Here is an 8,787-nt window from a genome sequence, read left to right on the forward strand (position 1 = left end):
AGCACCCAAGATGTGGCCGGTCCGAATAGAAGCATTCTATGGAGGAAAATACATAACCTATTTCTAAGACAGGACAGAGAAGACATAAGGAGAAGTCCTTCGATGATGATGATGATGATGATGATGATGATGATGATGATATTTCTGTCTCTGTCTCTCGCCTCTGCCTGTGTGCGTGTGTACGTGTGACCATGCATGTGTGTGTGAAGACAGCCCTGAACTCAATACTGAAGTCAACAATCAAGGTCAGCTGACTTCCTCTAGCTCTCTCCACCTTGTCTCATGAGGCGGGGCCTCTCACTGAGCTTGCAGCACAGTAACCCAGTCAGACCAGCTGGCCAGTGAGCTGCAGGGAGCCTCCTGTCTCCATCCTCTCAGCGCTGGGGTTTTAGGCCTGTGACACCACACAGTTTTACAATGGTCTCTGGAGGTCCAGCTCTCATGCTCACACAAGCACTGTAGCCTCAAAGCCACACCCCCTTAAATGATTTTTACACTCATATTGAAATGATAATATTTGGGGTACATTGCATTAAGTACAGCATATTACTAAAATTAGTATTACTCCATTTCACAGTTTAATGTGGCTACCTGGGCGTTTATAAGCACATGGGTGGTTTGCATTATATCACATCACACTTCTTTTTTTTTTTCAGAGCTGGGGACCGAACCCAGGGCCTTGTGTTTGTTAGGCAAGCGCTCTACCGCTGAGCTAAATCCCCAACCCTCACACCGCACTTCTATTGGCCATCATAAAGTAGGACCATGACGTGGCTTCTTTGTGTGCCCTCTCGATTCTCCTACTTCCTGTTCCTGTCCCACTCACCCACCCGCCTTTACCACAGTTATTCCCCGGTCCCTTAGAGCCAATGTCAGTCCTTGAACACTCCAGGACTTTCTCAGGAGTGTTCAATAAACGTGTCGAGGTTAGGATGTGAATGTAATGTCCATTAAGACTGGCCTAGCAGGACCCACCTTTACCCAGTCACGGTGCTGGTCACAGGCAGGCTCCTGTCTGCCCCACCGGCTGCTCCCGTCACTCCCAGTTCAGGTGGGACGAGAGAGGCCTGCGGGTCAAAGAGACGACCCGATTTCTGATTTCTTTTTCCAGTTCTATTGTTGGCTTACAGTTTGTTCTTTGAGTCCCTTTCTCACTGCTCTCAGCTTTGTGGCTACAAACACAGCGGGAGCAAAGCTGTACCTTGAAGTCTTTTTGGCTCACTTCTGTGCTTCTTTGGAATGGGGCCCAAACCCTTCCTTCATTCCGTTGTTACCTTCAAAAGCCACTGTATGGAAGCCATTCGGCAAGAGGACTTAAAATCAAAGCCGTCGTTCAGACCTGTCAGCATCTCGCCTTGGTTTGCTTTTGTTTCATTTTGCCTTTGTGCTAGGTTTAATTGGGAGAGAGCAGTGTTCCTAGCCCTTCGGAACGCCCTACTCAGGTCTCCTTAAAATATGAATGCATTAGAGAACTGCTATGCTCTTTTTAAAAGAACGAGCATTCTCTGTAAATGAGTCCCCGACACTTGATGAGGAAGGGGTGTGTCTTAAGGCTCCATAACTGTGTATCCAGCTGATGAACTTGGGGGAAATATCGTCTAAGCCTTCATGTTTGCACCAGTGAACGGGGAGCACAGTGTCCTCCTTCTGTGTTCAGATGGCGTCGATAAGCTCAGAGAAAAAGAGAGAAATGGATCCGTTCGCTTCAGTAGTCTTGATTGACACTTGAAAGTCTTTCCTAACCCCAAATTGTGTGATCATAATTAATTAAACGTTTTCACCATTTCCAATCACCTTATTTTTACACTGGCAAAAATCCTGAAGGCCTCTTTGCAGTTAGAGTCGGCTGTCGTTTTGGCAAAGCATTGACTTTGAGACAGTTCTGCCCCTGCTCACATTCAAAGTTAGCATATATTTCTTCCCATCACTCGTTATGTAGTTCTTTTTAAGAATTAACTTTTATTGGTTTTAAAATGATGTGTGTATGTGTGTGAGTGTGTGTGTTTATGTGTGTGTGAGTGTGTGTATATGTATATGTGTGCGCATGTGTGTGAGTGTGTGTGAGTGTGTGTGTGTATGTGTGTGTATGTATGTGTGTGTATATGTGTGTGAGTATGTGTTTATGTGTGTGTATGTGTGTATGTGTGTGTATGTGTGTTTATGTGTGTGTGTTTATGTGTGTGTGTGTGTGTGTGTGTGTGTGTGTGTGTTAACACAAGTGCAGGTGGCGGAGAGTGCAGAGGCACTGGAGTCCCTGGAGTTAGAATTATAGATGAGCGACTCGATGTGGTTAATGGGAGGTGTACTCAGATCATCTGGAGGACCAGTAAATGCTTTTAACCACTGAGCCATCTCTGAGGGCCCAGATTTAGTGTGTCATAGTGACGCTATTGGGTGAACACTGTTGGGTAGACTTCTAGCACCGTTGGGTGAGCCAAGTAACTCCCAACACCCGGAGCCTTCTTTGGGTGAACAGTTGCTTAAGGCCTTTCCCCGTCAGCAAGACAAAGCCATTATCAATGACGGAAGGTTCTAAATCAGAACACCAAGTCCTGAATTCTCGTGGTTCAAAACCATTAGAAAGAGGACGGTTTTTGCACCATTTACATTTTCATTTTCAGATGAACTTTCCTGCCTAAACCAGTTTCATTTGCCTTCCTAATGTTAGCGAGTGTGGTTATACGAATGATAATCCAACACACACATATAGTCTTATAACAGTTACAATAGCCCAGTGACCCACTCAGGACTCCAGGTACCCTACCGCTGGCTCCCATGACCAAAGGCTCAATAGGACATCGCATGGTGTGCAGTGATGCTTAGGAGTATCAGGGGGGGTCACCTGACCTAGTCACGTGACACACCAGCCTCCTCACAGAGCCACAGCTACACCCCTTCACCTGCGGTTACATTCAGTTGGAGCGTCCGTCCGTAAACAACGTCATCATGTGTGCCTCGGCCTGTAGGGAGAGACTTTTAGAGACCCACAGGAGCAGCGTGGTGGTTTTTATACTCCCTGTTTCCTTATAGAGTTCACCAGTGTCAGGAAGGAAGGCAAAAGGTCCAGGAGCAGAGTTGACTTGCCTTTGTACTTAAGGTTAGCACTCTCCTGGCAGTCTGGTGTCCTCACACCAGATCTCTCTTTCCTCAGTAGAAATAGCCTCTTGGGACTTGAGATTCTCACCAGCACTTTGTATTTCAAGTCTCTTTCTAGTTCCCCCAAACACCCCAAACTCTTCCTAGCTTCCTCAGCGATATATCCCAGACTCAAGCTTACATCCTGCTGAAGGAGGATCTTCTCCTGCTCTGGTGAAAAACTATCCCAGACCACATTTAGGGGTTGCATGTGAGTGGTAGAGACGGTGTGGGGACAATGTGGAGACAAGAGAGCAGAAGTGGGCAGGGAGAACAGGGTGGGGTGGCTGGAACTTTCCAGAGAGGCAACCTACATGGCGACACTTCACCTGGGCTCTGTTTTCTCTCTGCAGGAGAACGACATCTTCAAGTGGGTCAGGGACTTTCTAGCCCACCACAAGAGACAGATGTAGACCCCCACAAAGCCCACCGAGGCGTCTTCTCCCACATTGGGTAGCTGCTGGTCTGCAAAGCATCCAGATGCCATTGAGAAGGGCAAGAAGTTCAATGTCATTGATCTGCCTGCTGACCTTGCGGTCCGGTTCCAGAGAAAGTGAGCGAATGGATATCAAAGGGACCAGAGGAGGTGACAGAGCAGAGTGCTACAGTCATTCACCAAGCACAGTCCCCTCCAGCTGAGCCTTATTCTGAGATTTCTGTCTGTTCATTTATTAAGTCCTGTCCATGTTTGTTTTGAATTTCAAGTTTCGTACGTAGTGGGTTTCCATTAATCCTGGCTTCATTCCCTCTGACTGGTCTTGCCTGGCTGATTTCATGAAATTTGTCTGTTTCCCTTCTCCTCTGCCTGAGCTTCCTTGAGGTGGCAGAGGGAGGGTTCCAACCTTATACAGTGACACACTTGACTCCAACAATGTCGATTCTCTCCTGGTGTCTTGCCTGTTCTCTCTCAGTGCTCCTGCTGCCCCATGGGAATGTGGCACTGGTAGGTTACTGGTTTGTAAAGAAAACAGGACCACACATCAGGGTGCCTCAAAGCACCCACGTGTCAGCCAAGTGCGTTCAGTTGACTGCCAGGTGAAACTAGTTTCAACAAGCACATGAAGAAAGATTTCCTATAAGGTCAGCAAGAGGAAAGTGTTCTTCTCCTTCTAGCCAGGCACCTTCATGCTTCCGTATACAGTGTTCGTGTTAGTCAGGGTCTGCAATCGTGGCCACTCCAAGAGCATTTATAAATGGGCTTGTTGCTCCTAGAGCAATGGGTTTATGTGTGATGACAACAACCTTAGGGTCACATCTTACTCAGGGCTTTCTTTGCAGTGACATGGGGACTTGGTGGTTATTCAAGACCATCTCAGACAGGCTGGAGTCAACTGGGGACCTTTCAGTCCAGAATCTGTTGAGGCTGAAACTGGGAACAGATGCTATGCCATTGGTCAACCCCAAAATCCTTGCATGAAAGGAAGTGAGATGAGACTGTCCTCCTGAGCAGAGGAGTGGGAAAGCACTCAGAGGGAACCGCCCTGATCTGGCCATGCTCCCACTGGCCAGTGAATAGATTACCCGTATCTCCATTCCATCACACAATAGAGTAGCGGTGACGTCCCACACAGCTTTGCGAAGACACATTGCGAGTAGAAGTATGGCCGGCACATCGTCAGAGCCTGTGCACATAAACCACGGTATCATCCACAGGTAGCTGCTGACCAGGATGCAGAACTAGGTTTTCTTCTCTGCTTCTCTTGTCTCACTGTAGTCTCTGCTCTTTCGGGCAAACATACCCAGTGCCACGAGCCAAAAGTCTTACAGCAGAAAATAGCACAGTGTTCTCAGTTAGCAATGATGTGATTTTTTTTTCTAATTTTGAGTTTTTGCCATGAAAGTAAATATTAAAAGTCATGGGGCCAGAGATACCGCTTAGTGGGACATAGGAATCCATTACGTGTGAGGCCGCAGGTTCAGTACTGAGATTGGAAACTGCCAAGAAAGAAAGGGGAGAGAAGAGAAAGAGAGGGAGAGAGATCATTCGAGAAAAGCATAGGGAAGTCGAATCACCCGCGATCCTAACAACACAAACACTGCCACTGTTAATATCCTGCTGCCTCTGTGTTTGGGCATGGATTTGATGTATTTGGTGTGATGGCAGTCACGTCGCGCATGTGATTTTATATCCTGCCTTTAACTTCAGATTACACTCTACACATCATTATCGAAGCCTTCAGGCCAATCCTTCAGCTGAGTGTGTCATAGTTTATCTAGCCAGCGTCATGGTTAGATATGTATGTCCCTTCCTGCTCTGTGAGATAAATGATGTCACTACACAATTAGTCATGCTTTGGGATCAACCCTCGGATTGATGTGGAGAGCCCGGAGGAGAAGGCAGAGTCTCTTCGGTATTACTAACGAAACGGAGACGATATAATAGCAGTCCAGATTTCCCAGACCTCTGCAATCTTTTCCCTTCAAAAATGTTGGAATATGGGCTGGAGAGATGGCTCAGTGGTTAAGAGCACTGACTGCTCTTCCAGAGGTCCTGAGTTCAAATCCCAGCAACCACATGGCGGCTCACAACCATCTGTAATGGGATCTGATGCCCTTTTCTGGTGTGTCTGAAGAGAGCAACAGTGTTCTCATATATAATAAATAAACCTTTAAAAATGTTGGAATATGATTCATTGTGTGTGTTCTGGCAGTGCACACATCTCAAGGCTACTTCTGAATGTAGACCAAAGAACAAAGACTATTCTGTCAAGTTCCTCAAATAATTATTCCCTTTTTGTCCATTAGGCCATGTACTCATGTGGAACGGACTTCAGCAGCTCAGCTCCTTTCCGTTAGTCCTCACAACTTGGGCTTCTCTGGGTGGCATTCCTTTTTGAATAGTGCCCATTCTCTTGATGTCTACAACATCACTCTTCTTGTAGATTCGCACGTCTGTGGGCAAAGGAACAACTCCATGTTTCCTAAAAGGCCTAGAGAATATAGACCGAGTGCCTCTCCTCTTTTCCTTTGTGTTTGTCATTTTGGCGAGTTACTGGAAGATGGCTGATGTGCAGAAAGCCACTCTACTTTTGTTGACCATATCTGTCCTCAAGGGAAAAGGGAAACATATATTCTTGGTGAATACACTGTGGCCTTGAATAAAATCCTGATTTCTTTGTGGAGGAGGAGGAGGAGGAGGAGGAAGAGGAAGAGGAGGAGGAGGAGATGAAGAAGAAGAAGAAGAAGAAGAAGAAGAAGAAGAAGAAGAAGAAGAAGAAGAAGAAGAAAAGTTTAGAGGTTGAGAAGATTATTCAGTAGATGAGAGTGTTTACAAGCACTAGGACCTGAGTTCAAATCTCCAGCACCCATGGAAAAAGTCAGGTGTGGCTGCACATGCCTGTAACACAGCTTCGCAGAGGGGGACAGAGACAGATGGCTCCTAGGAGCTTGCTGGCTATTTTGCCAAAAGTGTCAAGCTTCTGATTCAATGTCAGACCTTGTATACACACACACACATACACACACATGCATATGTACACATATACACACATATGCACATACACACACACATGCACAAGCCAAGCACACTCACAAAGGTGGTCCCATATACTCTTACCCAACACATGCATAGCGTCCCTTTTGTCAGTATCCTTCAGCAATGGCGTGCTCTACATGATAAGTGACACTGACCATCACTGAGTCCATAGCTCACATAAGGGCTTAATCTCAATGTTGTAGTCTATGGGTTTGGTCACATGTACACTACAAGGCCACATGTTCAGAATCATACAGCGTATTTCACTACCACAGCAGTTTTTCCCTCCATCCCCCCACAGTCCCACAGCACCTCCAACATGTACCTCATGCCTCTGTAGTTCAGTCTTTCCAGATGTCACAGGGCTGGACTCCCAGGGGATGTAGCCTTTTCAGGTCCCCTTCTCTGAGGGAGCGATGAGCATTTAGGTTTTCTTCCCATTTTTTCGTCACTGGATAGATCATCACGTCTTAGCACTAAATAGTGATCCAATAACTGGTCTGGATGTCCCTCAGTTTACCTAGTCACTAAAGGACATCTTGGTGGCAATTATTAGTAAAGTTTCGCTAAACACCCTCAGCCAGGGTATTTCTGTGAACATATGTTTTAGACCCACTTGAGTAAACGCCAAGAAACACTACGGCTGGGTTATACAGAAAGGCAATATTTAGTTTTAGAAAAAAAAAATAATCAAGCTGTCTTTCCCAGTGTCTGTATCATTTTGCACTCCTGCTGGCAGTAGGTGAAGGTGTGGCTGTCCCACACCCTCACCAGCACTTGATATTGTCACAGTTCCGGACAGAGCTACAGTGATGGATGTGTACACCTCATTCTCACAGTGTGCCCTTACTTGGTGGCCTATGACTTGTGACCTCTTCCCGTATGCTAATTCTCCACCAGTGATCCTTTCTTGGTGAGACGTGTTCAGATTCTTGGCACATTTTTACTGGTCTGTACTTTTCTTTTTCAAAGTACTTACTTTACTTTATTATTTTTATTCTTATTGGTCTTTTAACCTTGTTGGTCTCATGGCCTGCGTGTATGTCCATGCACCACATGTGTGCAAAGCCTGTGGAAGCCAGACGAGGGCGTTCGATCCTGGAGTTACAGAAGGCTGCGAGCTGCCACGAGGTTGCTGGGAACTAAATCCAAAAGAGCAGCCGGTGCTCACAACCTCTGAGCTGTCTCTCCAGCCCCTGCCTGTTTTCTTATTCTTAAGTTTTCAGAGTTCTTTGTATATTTTGAAAATCGGCTCTTTACCAGATAAGTCTTTTGTAACTATTTCCCCCAGGGTGTTTGGTAGAGGAGAATGCTCGCTCTCTCTCTCTCTCTCTCTCTCTCTCTCTCTCTCTCTCTCTCTCTCTCTCTCTCTCCCCCTCTCTCCCCCCTCCCTTTCCCCCCTCCCCCTCCCTCTCCCCCTCCCCCTTCCTCTCCCCCTCCCTTTCCCCTCTGTCCCCTTTCCCCCTCTCCCTCTCTCAGATTATATTTGGGGTTATACCTAAACTTCACCCATCAAATCCAAGGTTAATTAGCTTTGCTCCTTTGCCATTTTCACACACTTCGACTGTTCTGTATTTTATCTTTATGTCTGTGGCTAAATGCTGATTTTTAACACGATCATGTCTTGTTACCGTAGGACTCTGTAGAAAAGAGTACATGCGTGTGTTCTATTTTATTGCCTCAGCTCCTCTGTTGTGCTCGGCTGGCTATTTCTGAGGGTGTATTTTTGGACTACATTCTGTTCCATTGACCTGTTAGTCTGTCTCCCCAGTGCCGTACTATCTTGATCACCGTAGATGTACAGTACATCTTGGAGTCAGGGGGTATCACTCCTTCCCTTTGTTCTTTAATATTGTGTTGGCTACTCTGTTTCTTCTCATGTACAAAACTACAGAATCAGTTTTGCAAGTGAGTTGCTGGGCTTTCATTTGGAATCACAGTGACTCTGGATCAAACCAGGAAGAGCGGGTGTCTTGACAACGCCAAATCTCCAAGTCCACAAGCGTGAAGCGTCTTCATTTGTTTATCTAACTCTTGGATTTCTTTCATCAGAGCCTTGTCGTTTCCCTCAGATGGTGTGTGTGTGAGTGTGTGTGAGTGTGTGTGTATATGCGTGTGCCTGTGCGTTCAGGAATCTGTAGAAGCCAGAGTTTTGAATTCTCCTGAAACTGGAGCTG

The sequence above is a fragment of the Rattus norvegicus genome, chromosome 14 (assembly GCF_036323735.1).
Source record: "Rattus norvegicus strain BN/NHsdMcwi chromosome 14, GRCr8, whole genome shotgun sequence".
NCBI lineage: Eukaryota > Metazoa > Chordata > Mammalia > Rodentia > Muridae > Rattus > Rattus norvegicus.